The sequence below is a fragment of the Equus caballus genome, chromosome 24 (assembly GCF_041296265.1).
Source record: "Equus caballus isolate H_3958 breed thoroughbred chromosome 24, TB-T2T, whole genome shotgun sequence".
Classification (NCBI taxonomy): domain Eukaryota; kingdom Metazoa; phylum Chordata; class Mammalia; order Perissodactyla; family Equidae; genus Equus; species Equus caballus.
In genome coordinates, this window is record NC_091707.1 from 4,857,733 (window position 1) to 4,876,195 (window position 18,463).

Here is an 18,463-nt window from a genome sequence, read left to right on the forward strand (position 1 = left end):
TCTCAGACGTGCCGGAAGCACGTGCCAGACACGCCGGAAACACCTACCGGACAGACCGGAACCACCTGCCAAGAACGCCAGAGCCACCTGTTTGACTCGCTGGAACAACCTGCCAGACAGGCCAATATCAACTGCTGGCTATGCCAGAACCACCTGGGGGACAGTCCGGGATCACCTGCCAGCCATGGCGGAACCACCTCTCAGACGTACCAGAACCACCTGCCGGAGAAGCTGGAAACACGTCCTGGACAGACTGGAACCACGTGACTGCCATGCCTGAACCACCTGCCGAGCACGGCGGAACCACCTGCCGGACACGCCAAAATCACCTGCGGGCTACGCCAGAACCACTTGGACGACTCTCCGAAATGACCTGCCGGGCATGTTGGAACCACCTCTCAGACATGCCAGAAGCACGTGGCGGACAGTCCGGAATCACCTGTTGGGCATACGCAACCACCTCTGACACGTACCAGAACCACGTGCCGTGCACGCCGGAACCACCTACCGGACAGACCGGAATCCACTTTTGGGCATGCCGGAACCACCAGTCAGATGTGCCAGAAACACGTGCCGGAGACGCCGGAAGCACCTGCGGAGCACGTCGCAACCACCTGATCAACTCGCCTGAACCACCTGCCGGACACGCCAAAATCACCTGCCCGCTACACCAGCACCACTTCGGGGACAAGCCGGAATCACGTGAGGGGCATGCTGGCACAGCCTCTCAGACTGAACCTCGTGCCGGACACCACAGAACCACCTGCCAGACAGACCGGAACCACCTGCCGGACACGCCGGAACCACCGGCTCGACCCGCCGGAACGACCGCTGGACATGCAAAATCACCTGCCGGCTACGCCGGAAACACTTGGCGAACACTCCGGAATCACCTGCCGGGCATGCCGGAACCACCTCTCAGATATGCCAGAACCACGTGCCAATGACCCCGGAAGCACCTGCCGAGCACGCCGGAACCACCTGCTCGACTCGCCAGAACCACCTGCCGGACACGCAAAAATCACCTGCCGGCTACGCCACAACCAGTTGGGGAACACTTCGGAATCACCTGCCGGGCTTGCTGGAACCACCTGCTGGTCATGCGAAAATCACCTGCTGGGTATGCCAGAACCGCTTGGCGGACACTCCGGAATCATCTGCCGGACATGCCGGAACCAGCTCTCAGACACACCAGAACCAAGTGCCGGAGACGCCGGAAGCACCTGCCGAGCATTCCGGAGCCACCTGCTCAACTCGCCAGAAACACATGTCGGACACGCCAAAATCACCTGCCGGGTACGCCAGAACCACATGGCGAACACTCCGAAACCACCTGTCGCGCATGCCGGAACCACCTCTCAGACGTGCCGGAAGCACGTGCCGGACACGCCGGAATCACCTACCAGACAGACCGGAACCACCTGCCGAGCACGCCGGAACCACCTGCTCGACTCGCCAGAACCACCTGCCGGACACGCAAAAATCACCTGCCGGCTACGCCACAACCAGTTGGGGAAAACTTCGGAATCACCTGCCGGGCTTGCTGGAACCACCTGCCGGACATGCCAAAATCACCTGCCAACTACGCCAGTACCACTTGGCGGACACTGTGGAAACACCTGTCGGGCCGGCCGGAACCACATCTCAGACGTGCCAGAAACGTGTTCATGAGATGCTGGAACCACACCCCGAACAGACGGATACCACCTGCCAGAACCGCCTGAACCACCTGCTGAGCACGCCGGAACCACCTGCTCTACTCACGGGTAACAAATCCCTAACACGCCAAAATCACCTGCTGGGTATGCCAGAACCACTTGGCGGACACTCCGGAATCATCTGCCGGACATGCCGGAACCAGCTCTCAGACACACCAGAACCAAGTGCCGGAGACGCCGGAAGCACCTGCCGAGCATGCCGGAGCCACCTGCTCGACTCGCCAGAAACACCTGCCGGACACGCCAAAATCACCTGCCGGGTATGCCAGAACCACTTCGGGGACAAGCCGGAATCACGTGAGGGGCATGCCGGCACAGCCTCTCAGACTGAACCTCGTGCCGGACACCACAGAACCACCTGCCGGACAGACCGGAACCACCTGCCGGACACGCCGGAACCACCGGCTCGACCCTCCGGAACGACCGCTGGACATGCAAAATCACCTGCCGGCTACGCCGGAAACACTTGGCGAGCACTCCGGAATCACCTGCCGGGCATGCCGGAACCACCTCTCAGATATGCCAGAACCACGTGCCAATGACCCCGGAAGCACCTGCCGAGCACGCCGGAACCACCTGCTCTACTCGCCAGAACCACCTGCCGGACACGCCAAAATCACCTGCCCGCTACACCAGCACCACTTCGCGGACAAGCCGGAATCACGTGAGGGGCATGCCGGCACAGCCTCTCAGACTGAACCTCGTGCCGGACACCACAGAACCACCTGCCGGACAGACCGGAACCACCTGCCGGACACGCCGGAACCACCGGCTCGACCCGCCGGAACGACCGCTGGACATGCAAAATCACCTGCCGGCTACGCCGGAAACACTTGGCGAACACTCCGGAAACACCAGCCGGGCATGCCGGAACCACCTCTCAGATATGCCAGAACCACGTGCCAATGACCCCGGAAGCACCTGCCGAGCACGCCGGAACCACCTGCTCGACTCGCCAGAACCACCTGCCGGACACGCAAAAATCACCTGCCGGCTACGCCACAACCAGTTGGGGAACACTTCGGAATCACCTGCCGGGCTCGCTGGAACCACCTTCCGGTCATGCGAATATCACCTGCTGGGTATGCCAGAACCACTTGGCGGACACTCCGGAATCATCTGCCGGACATGCCGGAACCAGCTCTCAGACACACCAGAACCAAGTGCCGGAGACGCCGGAAGCACCTGCCGAGCATGCCGGAGCCACCTGCTCGACTCGCCAGAAACACCTGCCGGACACGCCAAAATCACCTGCCGGGTATGCCAGAACCACCTGTCGGACACTACGGAATCACCTGCCGCGCATACCGGAACCACCTCTCAGACGTGCCGGAAGCACGTGCCAGACGCGCCGGAAACACGTACCGGACAGACCGGAACCACCTGCCGGACACGCCGGAACCACCGGCTCGACCCGCCGGAACGACCGCTGGACATGCAAAATCACCTGCCGGCTATGCCGGAAACACTTGGCGAACACTCCGGAATCACCTGCCGGGCATGCCGGAACCACCTCTCAGATATGCCAGAACCACGTGCCAATGACCCCGGAAGCACCTGCTGAGCACGCCGGAACCACCTGCTCGACTCGCCAGAAACACCTGCCGGACACGCAAAAATCACCTGCCGGCTACGCCACAACCAGTTGGGGAACACTTCAGAATCACCTGCCGGGCTTGCTGGAACCACCTGCCGGTCATGCCAAAATCACCTGCCAACTACGCCAGTACCACTTGGCGGACACTGTGGAAACACCTGTCGGGCCGGCCGGAACCACATCTCAGACGTGCCAGAACCATGTGCATGAGATGCTGGAACCACACCCTGAACAGACGGAAAACACCTGCCAGAACCGTCTGAACAACCTGCCGAGCACGCCGGAGCCACCTGCTCGACTCGCCGGAACCACCTACCTGACATGCCCAAATCACCAGCCGGGTATGCCAGAACCACTTGGCGGACACTCCGGAATCATCTGCCGGACATTCCGGAACCAGCTCTCAGACACAACAGAACCACGTGCCGGAGACGCCGGAAGCACCTGCCGAGGATGCCGGAGCCACCTGCTCGACTCGCCAGAAACACCTGCCGGACACGCCAAAATCACCTGCCGGGTATGCCTGAACCACTTCGGGGACAAGCCGGAATCACGTGAGGGGCATGCCGGCACAGCCTCTCAGACTGAACCTCGTGCCGTACACCACAGGACCACCTGCCGGACAGACCGGAAGCACGTGCCGGACACGCCGGAATCACCTACCAGACAGACCGGAACCACCTGCCGAGCACGCCGGAGCCACCTGTTCGACTCGCTGGAACCACCTGCCGGACAGGCCAATATCAACTGCTGGCTATGCCAGAACCACCTGGGGGACGGTCCGGAATCACCTGCCAGCCATGGCGGAACCACCTCTCAGACGTAGCAGAACCACCTGCCGGAGAAGCTGGAAACACGTCCTGGACAGTCTGGAACCACCTGCCGGCCAAGCCTGAACCACCTGCCAAGCACAACGGAACAACCTGCCAGACACGCCAAATCACCTGCGTGTTATGCCAGAACCACTTGGAGGACTCTCTGGGATGACCTGCCGGGCATGCCGGAACCACCTCTCAGACGTGCCAGAACCATGTGGCGGACAGTCCGGAATCACCTGTTGGGCATGCGCAACCACCTCTGACACGTACCAGAACCACATGCCGTGCAGGCTGGAACCACCTACCGGACAGACCGGAATCACCTTTCGGGCATGCCGGAACCACCTGTCAGATGTGCCAGAAACACGTGCCGGAGACGCCGGAAGCACCTGCCAAGCACGTTGGAACCACCTGCTCAACTCGCCTGAACCACCTGCCGGACATGCCAAAATCACCTGCCGACTATGCCAGAACCACTTGGCGAACACTCCGGAATCACTTGCCGGGCATGCAGGAACCACCTCTCAGACATGCCAGAACCCCGTGCCAATGACCCCGGAAGCACCAGCCGAGCACGCCGGAACCACCTGCTCGACTCGCCAGAACCACCTGCCGATCACGCAAAAATCACCTGCCGGCTACGCCACAACCAGTTGGTGAACACTTTGGAATCACCTGCCAGGCTTGCTGGAACCACCTGCCAGTCATGCCAAAATCACCTGCCAACTACGCCAGAACCGCTTGGCGGACACTGCGGAAACACCTGTCGGGCCGGCTGGAACCACATCTCAGACGAGAGAGAAACGTGTTCATGAGATGCTGGAACCACACCCCGAACAGACGGATACCACCTGCCAGAACCGCCTGAACCACCTGCTGAGCACGCCGGAACCACCTGCTCGACTCACCGGTACCACCTCCCTGACACGCCAAAATCACCTGCTGGGTATGCCAGAACCACTTGGCGGACACTCCGGAATCATCTGCCGGACATGCCGGAACCAGCTCTCAGACACACCAGAACCAAGTGCCGGAGACGCCGGAAGCACCTGCCGAGCATGCCGGAGCCACCTGCTCGACTCGCCAGAAACACCTGCCGGACACGCCAAAATCACCTGCCGGGTATGCCAGAACCACTTCGGGGACCAGCCGGAATCACGTGAGGGGCATGCCGGCACAGCCTCTCAGACTGAACCTCGTGCCGGACACCACAGAACCACCTGCCGGACAGACCGGAACCACCTGCCGGACACGCCGGTACCACCGGCTCGACCCGCCGGAACGACCGCAGGACATGCAAAATCACTTGCCGGCTACGCCGGAAACACTTGGCGAACACTCCGGAAACACCTGCCGGGCATGCCGGAACCACCTCTCAGATATGCCAGAACCACGTGCAAATGACCCCGGAAGCACCTGCCGAGCACGCCGGAACCACCTGCTCGACTCGCCAGAACCACCTGCCGGACACGCCAAAATCACCTGCCGGCTACGCCACAACCAGTTGGGGAACACTTCGGAATCACCTGCCGGGCTTGCTGGAACCACCTGCCGGTCATGCCAAAATCACCTGCCAACTACGCCAGTACCACTTGGCGGACACTGTGGAAACACCTGTCGGGCCGGCCGGAACCACATCTCAGACGTGCCAGAACCATGTGCATGAGATGCTGGAACCACACCCTGAACAGACGGAAAACACCTGCCAGACCCGTCTGAACAACCTGCCGAGCACGCCGGAGCCACCTGCTCGACTCGCCGGAACCACCTACCTGACATGCCCAAATCACCAGCCGGGTATGCCAGAACCACTTGGCGGACACTCCGGAATCATCTGCCGGACATGCCGGAACCACCTCTGAGACACAACAGAACCACGTGCCGGAGACGCCGGAAGCACCTGCCGAGCATGCCGGAGCCACCTGCTCGACTCGCCAGAAACACCTGTCGGACACGCCAAAATCACCTGCCGGGTACGCCAGAACCACCTGGCGGACACTCCGAAATCACCTGTCGCGCATGCCGGAACCACATCTCAGACGTGCCGGAAGCACGTGCCGGACACGCCGGAATCACCTACCAGACAGACCGGAACCACCTGCCGAGCACGCCGGAGCCACCTGTTCGACTCGCTGGAACCACCTGCCGGACAGGCCAATATCAACTGCTGGCTATGCCAGAACCACCTGGGGGACGGTCCGGAATCACCTGCCAGCCATGGCGGAACCACCTCTCAGACGTAGCAGAACCACCTGCCGGAGAAGCTGGAAACACGTCCTGGACAGTCTGGAACCACCTGCCGGCCAAGCCTGAACCACCTGCCAAGCACAACGGAACAACCTGCCAGACACGCCAAAATCACCTGCGTGTTATGCCAGAACCACTTGGAGGACTCTCTGGGATGACCTGCCGGGCATGCCGGAACCACCTCTCAGACGTGCCAGAACCATGTGGCGGACAGTCCGGAATCACCTGTTGGGCATGCGCAACCACCTCTGAGACGTACCAGAACCACATGCCGTGCAGGCTGGAACCACCTACCGGACAGACCGGAATCACCTTTCGGGCATGCCGGAACCACCTGTCAGATGTGCCAGAAACACGTGCCGGAGACGCCGGAAGCACCTGCCAAGCACGTTGGAACCACCTGCTCAACTCGCCTGAACCACCTGCCGGACATGCCAAAATCACCTGCCGACTATGCCAGAACCACTTGGCGAACACTCCGGAATCACTTGCCGGGCATGCAGGAACCACCTCTCAGACATGCCAGAACCCCGTGCCAATGACCCCGGAAGCACCAGCCGAGCACGCCGGAACCACCTGCTCGACTCGCCAGAACCACCTGCCGATCACGCAAAAATCACCTGCCGGCTACGCCACAACCAGTTGGTGAACACTTTGGAATCACCTGCCAGGCTTGCTGGAACCACCTGCCAGTCATGCCAAAATCACCTGCCAACTACGCCAGAACCGCTTGGCGGACACTGCGGAAACACCTGTCGGGCCGGCTGGAACCACATCTCAGACGAGAGAGAAACGTGTTCATGAGATGCTGGAACCACACCCCGAACAGACGGATACCACCTGCCAGAACCGCCTGAACCACCTGCTGAGCACGCCGGAACCACCTGCTCGACTCACCGGTACCACCTCCCTGACACGCCAAAATCACCTGCTGGGTATGCCAGAACCACTTGGCGGACACTCCGGAATCATCTGCCGGACATGCCGGAACCAGCTCTCAGACACACCAGAACCAAGTGCCGGAGACGCCGGAAGCACCTGCCGAGCATGCCGGAGCCACCTGCTCGACTCGCCAGAAACACCTGCCGGACACGCCAAAATCACCTGCCGGGTATGCCAGAACCACTTCGGGGACAAGCCGGAATCACGTGAGGGGCATGCCGGCACAGCCTCTCAGACTGAACCTCGTGCCGGACACCACAGAACCACCTGCCGGACAGACCGGAACCACCTGCCGGACACGCCGGAACCACCGGCTCGACCCGCCAGAACGACCGCTGGACATGCAAAATCACCTGCCGGCTACGCCGGAAACACTTCGCGAACACTCCAGAATCACCTGCCGGGCATGCCGGAACCACCTCTCAGATATGCCAGAACCACGTGCCAATGACCCCGGAAGCACCTGCCGAGCACGCCGGAACCACCTGCTCGACTCGCCAGAACCACCTGCCGGACACGCCAAAATCACCTGCCGGCTACGCCACAACCAGTTGGGGAACACTTCGGAATCACCTGCCGGGCTTGCTGGAACCACCTTCCGGTCATGCGAATATCACCTGCTGGGTATGCCAGAACCACTTGGCGGACACTCCGGAATCATCTGCCGGACATGCCGGAACCAGCTCTCAGACACACCAGAACCAAGTGCCGGAGACGCCGGAAGCACCTGCCGAGCATGCCGGAGCCACCTGCTCGACTCGCCAGAAACACCTGCCGGACACGCCAAAATCACCTGCCGGGTATGCCAGAACCACCTGGCGGACACTACGGAATCACCTGCCGCGCATGCCGGAACCACCTCTCAGACGTGCCGGAAGCACGTGCCAGACACGCCGGAAACACCTACCGGACAGACCGGAACCACCTGCCAAGAACGCCGGAGCCACCTGTTTGACTCGCTGGAACCACCTGCCGGACAGGCCAATATCAACTGCTGGCTATGCCAGAACCACCTGGGGGACAGTCCGGGATCACCTGCCAGCCATGGCGGAACCACCTCTCAGACGTACCAGAACCACCTGCCGGAGAAGCTGGAAACACGTCCTGGACAGACTGGAACCACGTGACGGCCATGCCTGAACCACCTGCCGAGCACGGCGGAACCACCTGCCGGACACGCCAAAATCTCCTGCGGGCTACGCCAGAACCACTTGGACGACTCTCCGAAATGACCTGCCGGGCATGTTGGAACCACCTCTCAGACGTGCCAGAAGCACGTGGCGGACAGTCCGGAATCACCTGTTGGGCATACGCAACCACCTCTGACACGTACCAGAACCACGTGCCGTGCACGCCGGAACCACCTACCGGACAGACCGGAATCAACTTTTGGGCATGCCGGAACCACCAGTCAGATGTGCCAGAAACACGTTCCGGAGACGCCGGAAGCACCTGCCGAGCACGTCGGAACCACCTGCTCAACTCGCCTGAACCACCTGCCGGACACGCCAAAATCACCTGCCCGCTACACCAGCACCACTTCGGGGACAAGCCGGAATCACGTGAGGGTCATGCCGGCACAGCCTCTCAGACTGAACCTCGTGCCGGACACCACAGAACCACCTGCCGGACAGACCGGAACCACCTGCCGGACACGCCGGAACCATCGGCTCGACCCGCCGGAACGACCGCTGGACATGCAAAATCACCTGCCGGCTACGCCGGAAACACTTGGCGAACACTCCGGAATCACCTGCCGGGCATGCCGGAACCACCTCTCAGATATGCCAGAACCACGTGCCAATGACCCCAGAAGCACCTGCCGAGCACGCCGGAACCACCTGCTCGACTCGCCAGAACCACCTGCCGGACACGCAAAAATCACCTGCCGGCTACGCCATAACCAGTTGGGGAAAACTTCGGAATCACCTGCCGGGCTTGCTGGAACCACCTGCCGGTCATGCCAAAATCACCTGCCAACTACGCCAGTACCACTTGGCGGACACTGTGGAAACACCTGTCTGGCCGGCCGGAACCACAACTCAGACGTGCCAGAACCATGTGCATGAGATGCTGGAACCACACCCTGAACAGACGGAAAACACCTGCCACACCCGTCTGAAAAACCTGCCGAGCACGCCGGAGCCACCTGCTCGACTCGCCGGAACCACCTACCTGACATGCCCAAATCACCAGCCGGGTATGCCAGAACCACTTGGCGGACACTCCGGAATCATCTGCCGGACATGCCGGAACCAGCTCTCAGACACACCAGAACCACGTGCCGGAGACGCTGGAAGCACCTGCAGAGCATGCCGGAGCCACCTGCTCGACTCGCCAGAAACACCTGTATGACACGCCAAAATCACCTGCCGGGTACGCCAGAACCACCTGGCGGACACTCCGAAATCACCTGTCGCGCATGCCGGAACCACCTCTCAGACGTGCCGGAAGCACGTGCCGGACACGCCGGAATCACCTACCGGACAGACCGGAACCACCTGCCGAGCACGCCGGAGCCACCTGTTCGACTCGCTGGAACCACCTGCCGGACAGGCCAATATCAACTGCTGGCTATGCCAGAACCACCTGGGGGACGGTCCGGAATCACCTGCCAGCCATGGCGGAACCACCTCTCAGACGTAGCAGAACCACCTGCCGGAGAAGCTGGAAACACGTCCTGGACAGTCTGGAACCACCTGCCGGCCAAGCCTGAACCACCTGCCAAGCACAACGGAACAACCTGCCAGACACGCCAAAATCACCTGCGTGTTATGCCAGAACCACTTGGAGGACTCTCTGGGATGACCTGCCGGGCATGCCGGAACCACCTCTCAGACGTGCCAGAACCATGTGGCGGACAGTCCGGAATCACCTGTTGGGCATGCGCAACCACCTCTGAGACGTACCAGAACCACATGCCGTGCAGGCTGGAACCACCTACCGGACAGACCGGAATCACCTTTCGGGCATGCCGGAACCACCTGTCAGATGTGCCAGAAACACGTGCCGGAGACGCCGGAAGCACCTGCCAAGCACGTCGGAACCACCTGCTCAACTCGCCTGAACCACCTGCCGGACATGCCAAAATCACCTGCCGACTATGCCAGAACCACTTGGCGAACACTCCGGAATCACTTGCCGGGCATGCAGGAACCACCTCTCAGACATGCCAGAACCCCGTGCCAATGACCCCGGAAGCACCAGCCGAGCACGCCGGAACCACCTGCTCGACTCGCCAGAACCACCTGCCGATCACACAAAAATCACCTGCCGGCTACGCCACAACCAGTTGGTGAACACTTTGGAATCACCTGCCAGGCTTGCTGGAACCACCTGCCAGTCATGCCAAAATCACCTGCCAACTACGCCAGAACCGCTTGGCGGACACTGCGGAAACACCTGTCGGGCCTGCTGGAACCACATCTCAGACGAGAGAGAAACGTGTTCATGAGATGCTGGAACCACACCCCGAACAGACGGATACCACCTGCCAGAACCGCCTGAACCACCTGCTGAGCACGCCGGAACCACCTGCTCGACTCACCGGTACCACCTCCCTGACACGCCAAAATCACCTGCTGGGTATGCCAGAACCACTTGGCGGACACTCCGGAATCATCTGCCGGACATGCCGGAACCAGCTCTCAGACACACCAGAACCAAGTGCCGGAGACGCCGGAAGCACCTGCCGAGCATGCCGGAGCCACCTGCTCGACTCGCCAGAAACACCTGCCGGACACGCCAAAATCACCTGCCGGGTATGCCAGAACCACTTCGGGGACAAGCCGGAATCACGTGAGGGGCATGCCGGCACAGCCTCTCAGACTGAACCTCGTGCCGGACACCACAGAACCACCTGCCGGACAGACCGGAACCACCTGCCGGACACGCCGGTACCACCGGCTCGACCCGCCGGAACGACCGCTGGACATGCAAAATCACTTGCCGGCTACGCCGGAAACACTTGGCGAACACTCCGGAAACAACTGCCGGGCATGCCGGAACCACCTCTCAGATATGCCAGAACCACGTGCCAATGACCCCGGAAGCACCTGCCGAGCACGCCGGAACCACCTGCTCGACTCGCCAGAACCACCTGCCGGACACGCCAAAATCATCTGCCGGCTACGCCACAACCAGTTGGGGAACACTTCGGAATCACCTGCCGGGCTTGCTGGAACCCCCTTCCGGTCATGCGAATATCACCTGCTGGGTATGCCAGAACCACTTGGCGGACACTCCGGAATCATCTGCCGGACATGCCGGAACCAGCTCTCAGATACACCAGAACCAAGTGCCGGAGACGCCGGAAGCACCTGCCGAGCATGCCGGAGCCACCTGCTCGACTCGCTGGAACCACCTGCCGGACAGGCCAATATCAACTGCTGGCTATGCCAGAACCACCTGTGGGACGGTCCGGAATCACCTGCCAGCCATGGCGGAACCACCTCTCAGACGTACCAGAACCACCTGCCGGAGAAGCTGGAAACACGTCCTGGACAGACTGGAACCACGTGACGCCCATGCCTAAACCACCTGCCGAGCACGGCGGAACAACCTGCCAGACACGCCAAAATCACCTGCGTGTTATGCCAGAACCACTTGGAGGACTCTCTGGGATGACCTGCCGGGCATGCCGGAACCACCTCTCAGACGTGCCAGAACCATGTGGCGGACAGTCCGGAATCACCTGTTGGGCATGCGCAACCACCTCTGAGACGTACCAGAACCACATGCCGTGCAGGCTGGAACCACCTACCGGACAGACCGGAATCACCTTTCGGGCATGCCGGAACCACCTGTCAGATGTGCCAGAAACACGTGCCGGAGACGCCGGAAGCAACTGCCAAGCACGTTGGAACCACCTGCTCAACTCGCCTGAACCACCTGCCGGACATGCCAAAATCACCTGCCGACTATGCCAGAACCACTTGGCGAACACTCCGGAATCACTTGCCGGGCATGCAGGAACCACCTCTCAGACATGCCAGAACCCCGTGCCAATGACCCCGGAAGCACCAGCCGAGCACGCCGGAACCACCTGCTCGACTCGCCAGAACCACCTGCCGATCACGCAAAAATCACCTGCCGGCTACGCCAGAACCAGATGGTGAACACTTTGCAATCACCTGCCAGGCTTGCTGGAACCACCTGCCAGTCATGCCAAAATCACCTGCCAACTATGCCAGAACCGCTTGGCGGACACTGCGGAAACACCTGTCGGGCCGGCTGGAACCACATCTCAGACGTGCCAGAAATGTGTTCATGAGATGCTGGAACCACACCCCGAACAGACGGATACCACCTGCCAGAACCGCCTGAACCACCTGCTGAGCACGCCGGAACCACCTGCTCGACTCACCGGTACCACCTCCCTGACACGCCAAAATCACCTGCTGGGTATGCCAGAACCACATGGCGGATACTCCGGAATCATCTGCCGGACATGCCGGAACCAGCTCTCAGACACACCAGAACCAAGTGCCGGAGACGCCGGAAGCACCTGCCGAGCATGCCGGAGCCACCTGCTGGACTCGCCTGAAACACCTGCCGGACACGCCAAAATCACCTGCCGGGTACGCCAGAACCACCTGGCGGACACTACGGAATCACCTGCCGCGCATGCCGGAACCACCACTCAGACTTGCTGGAAGCACGTTTCAGACACGCCGGAAACACCTACCGGACAGACCGGAACCACCTGCCGAGAACGCCGGAGCCACCTGTTCGACTCGCTGGAACCACCTGCCGGACAGGCCAATATCAACTGCTGGCTATGCCAGAACCACCTGGGGGACAGTCCGGGATCACCTGCCAGCCATGGCGGAACCACCTCTCAGACGTACCAGAACCACCTGCCGGAGAAGCTGGAAACACGTCCTGGACAGACTGGAACCACGTGACGGCCATGCCTGAACCACCTGCCGAGCACGGCGGAACCACCTGCCGGACACGCCAAAATCACCTGCGGGCTACGCCAGAACCACTTGGACGACTCTCCGAAATGACCTGCCGGGCATGTTGGAACCACCTCTCAGACGTGCCAGAAGCACGTGGCGGACAGTCCGGAATCACCTGTTGGGCATACGCAACCACCTCTGACACGTACCAGAACCACGTGCCGTGCACGCCGGAACCACCTACCGGACAGACCGGAATCAACTTTTGGGCATGCCGGAACCACCAGTCAGATGTGCCAGAAACACGTGCCGGAGACGCCGGAAGCACCTGCCGAGCACGTCGCAACCACCTGCTCAACTCGCCTGAACCACCTGCCGTACACGCCAAAATCACCTGCCCGCTACACCAGCACCACTTCGGGGACAAGCCGGAATCACGTGAGGGGCATGCCGGCACAGCCTCTCAGACTGAACCTCGTGCCGGACACCACAGAACCACCTGCCGGACAGACCGGAACCACCTGCCGGACACGCCGGAACCACCGGCTCGACCCGCCGGAACGACCGCGGGACATGCAAAATCACCTGCCCGCTACGCCGGAAACACTTGGCGAACACTCCAGAATCACCTGCCGGGCATGCCGGAACCACCTCTCAGATATGCCAGAACCACGTGCCAATGACCCCGGAAGCACCTGCCGAGCACGCCGGAACCACCTGCTCGACTCGCCAGAACCACCTGCCGGACACGCAAAAATCACCTGCCGGCTACGCCACAACCAGTTGGGGAAAAGTTCGGAATCACCTGCCGGGCTTGCTGGAACCACCTGCCGGTCATGCCAAAGTCACCTGCCAACTACGCCAGTACCACTTGGCGGACACTGTGGAAACACCTGTCTGGCCGTCCGGAACCACAACTCAGACGTGCCAGAACCATGTGCATGAGATGCTGGAACCAAACCCTGAACAGACGGAAAACACCTGCCACACCCGTCTGAAAAACCTGCCGAGCACGCCGGAGCAACCTGCTCGACTCGCCGGAACCACCTACCTGACATGCCCAAATCACCAGCCGGGTATGCCAGAACCACTTGGCGGACACTCCGGAATCATCTGCCGGACATGCCGGAACCAGCTCTCAGACACACCAGAACCAAGTGCCGGAGACGCCGGAAGCACCTGCCGAGCATGCCGGAGCCACCTGCTCGACTCGCCAGAAACACCTGCCGGACACGCCAAAATCACCTGCCGGGTACGCCAGAACCACCTGGCGGACACTCCGAAATCACCTGTCGCGCATGCCGGAACCACCTCTCAGACGTGCCGGAAGCACGTGCCGGACACGCCGGAATCACCTACCAGACAGACCGGAACCACCTGCCGAGCACGCCGGAGCCACCTGTTCGACTCGCCTAAACCACCTGCCGGACAGACCAATATCAACTGCTGGCTATGCCAGAACCACCTGGGGGACGGTCCGGAATCACCTGCCAGCCATGGCGGAACCACCTCTCTGACGTAGCAGAACCACCTGCCGGAGAAGCTGGAAACACGTCCTGGACAGTCTGGAACCACCTGCCGGCCAAGCCTGAACCACCTGCCAAGCACAACGGAACAACCTGCCAGACACGCCAAAATCACCTACGTGTTATGCCAGAACCACTTGGAGGACTCTCTGGGATGACCTGCCGGGCATGCCGGAACCACCTCTCAGACGTGCCAGAACCATGTGGCGGACAGTCCGGAATCACCTGTTGGGCATGCGCAACCACCTCTGAGACGTACCAGAACCACATGCCGTGCAGGCTGGAACCACCTACCGGACAGACCGGAATCACCTTTCGGGCATGCCGGAACCACCTGTCAGATGTGCCAGAAACACGTGCCAGAGACGCCGGAAGCACCTGCCAAGCACGTTGGAACCACCTGCTCAACTCGCCTGAACCACCTGCCGGACATGCCAAAATCACCTGCCGACTATGCCAGAACCACTTGGCGAACACTCCGGAATCACTTGCCGGGCATGCAGGAACCACCTCTCAGACATGCCAGAACCCCGTGCCAATGACCCCGGAAGCACCAGCCGAGCACGCCGGAACCACCTGCTCGACTCGCCAGAACCACCTGCCGATCACACAAAAACCACCTGCCGGCTACGCCACAACCAGTTGGGGAACACTTCGGAATCACCTGCCGGGCTTGCTGGAACCACCTGCCGGTCATGCCAAAATCACCTGCCAACTACGCCAGTACCACTTGGCGGACACTGTGGAAACACCTGTCGGGCCGGCCGGAACCACATCTCAGACGTGCCAGAACCATGTGCATGAGATGCTGGAACCACACCCCGAACAGACGGAAAACACCTGCCAGACCCGTCTGAACAACCTTCCGAGCACGCCGGAGCACCTGCTCGACTCGCCGGAACCACCTACCTGACATGCCCAAATCACCAGCCGGGTATGCCAGAACCACTTGGCGGACACTCCCGAATCATCTGCCGGACATGCAGGAACCAGCTCTCAGACACACCAGAACCACGTGCCGGAGACGCCGGAAGCACCTGCCGAGCATGCCGGAGCCACCTGCTCGACTCACCAGAAATACCTGCCGGACACGCCAAAATCACCTGCCGGGTACGCCAGAACCACCTGGTGGACACTCCGAGAGCACCTGTCGCACATGCCGGAACCACCTCTCAGACGTGCCGGAAGCACGTGCTGCACACGCCGGAATCACCTACCGGACAGACCGGAACCACCTGCCGAGCACGCCGGAGCCACCTGTTCGACTCGCTGGAACCACCTGCCGGACAGGCCAAAATCACCTGCCAACTACGCCAGAACCGCTTGGCGGACACTGCGGAAACACCTGTCGGGCCGGCTGGAACCACATCTCAGACGTGCCAGAAACGTGTTCATGAGATGCTGGAACCACACCCCGAACAGACGGATACCACCTGCCAGAACCGCCTGAACCACCTGATGAGCACGCCGGAACCACCTGCTCGACTCACCGGTACCACCTCCCTGACACGCCAAAATCACCTGCTGGGTATGCCAGAACCACTTGGCGGACACTCCGGAATCATCTGCCGGACATGCCGGAATCAGCTCTCAGACACACCAGAACCAAGTGCCGGAGACGCCGGAAGCACCTGCCGAGCATGCCGGAGCCACCTGCTCGACTCGCCAAAAACACCTGCCGGACACGCCAAAATCACCTGCCGGCTACGCCACAACCAGTTGGGGAAAACTTCGGAATCACCTGCCGGGCTTGCTGGAACCACCTGCCGGTCATGCCAAAATCACCTGCCAACTACGCCAGTACCACTTGGCGGACACTGTGGAAACACCTGTCGGGCCGGCCGGAACCACATCTCAGACGTGCCAGAACCATGTGCATGAGATGCTGGAACCACACCCTGAACAGACGGAAAACACATGCCACACCCGTCTGAACAACCTGCCGAGCACGCCGGAGCCACCTGCTCGACTCGCCGGAACCACCTAACTGACATGCCCAAATCATCAGCCGGGTATGCCAGAACCACTTGGCGGACACTCCGGAATCATCTGCCGGACATGCCGGAACCAGCTCTCAGACACACCAGAACCACGTGCCGGAGACGCCGGAAGCACCTGCCGAGCATGCCGGAGCCACCTGCTCGACTCGCCAGAAACACCTGCCGGACACGCCAAAATCACCTGCCGGATACGCCAGAACCACCTGGCGGACACTCCGAAACCACCTGTCGCGCATGCCGGAACCACCTCTCAGACGTGCCGGAAGCACGTGCCGGAAACGCCGGAATCTCCTACCGGACAGACCGGAACCACCTGCCGAGCACGCCGGAGCCACCTGTTCGACTCGCTGGAACCACCTGCCGGACAGGCCAATATCAACTGCTGGCTATGCCAGAACCACCTGGGGGACAGTCCGGGATCACCTGCCAGCCATGGCGGAACCACCTCTCAGACGTACCAGAACCACCTGCCGGAGAAGCTGGAAACACGTCCTGGACAGACTGAAACCACGTGACGGCCATGCCTGAACCACCTGCCGAGCACGGCAGAACCACCTGCCGGACACGCCAAAATCACCTGCGGGCTACGCCAGAACCACTTGGACGACTCTCCGAAATGACCTGCCGGGCATGTTGGAACCACCTCTCAGACGTGCCAGAAGCACGTGGCGGACAGTCCGGAATCTTCTGTTGGGCATACGCAACCACCTCTGACACGTACCAGAACCACGTGCCGTGCACGCCGGAACCACCTACCGGACAGACCGGAATCAACTTTTGGGCATGCCGGAACCACCAGTCAGATGTGCCAGAAACACGTGCCGGAGACGCCGGAAGCACCTGCGGAGCACGTCGCAACCACCTGATCAACTCGCCTGAACCACCTGCCGGACACGCCAAAATCACCTGCCTGCTACACCAGCACCACTTAGGGGACAAGCCGGAATCACGTGAGGGGCATGCCGGCACAGCCTCTCAGACTGAACCTCGTGCCGGACACCACAGAACCACCTGCCGGACAGACCGGAACCACCTGCCGGACACGCCGGAACCACCGGCTCCACCCGCCGGAACGACCGCTGGACATGCAAAATCACCTGCCCGCTACGCCGGAAACACTTGGCGAACACTCCGGAATCCCCTGCCGGGCATGCCGGAACCACCTCTCAGATATGCCAGAACCGCGTGCCAATGACCCCGGAAGCACCTGCCGAGCACGCCGGAACCACCTGCTCGACTCGCCAGAACCACATGCCGGACATGCAAAAATCACCTGCCGGCTACGCCACAACCAGTTGGGGAAAACTTCGGAATCACCTGCCGGGCTTGCTGGAACCACCTGCCGGTCATGCCAAAATCACCTGCCAACTACGCCAGTACCACTTGGCGGACACTGTGGAAACACCTGTCGGGCCGGCCGGAACCACATCTCAGACGTGCCAGAACCATGTGCATGAGATGCTGGAACCACACCCTGAACAGACGGAAAACACCTGCCAGACCCGTCTGAACAACCTGCCGAGCACGCCGGAGCCACCTGCTCGACTCGCGGGAACCACCTACCTGACATGCCCAAATCACCAGCCGGGTATGCCAGAACCACTTGGCGGACACTCCGGAATCATCTGCCGGACATGCCGGAACCACATCTCAGACACAACAGAACCACGTGCCGGAGACGCCGGAAGCACCTGCCGAGCATGCCGGAGCCA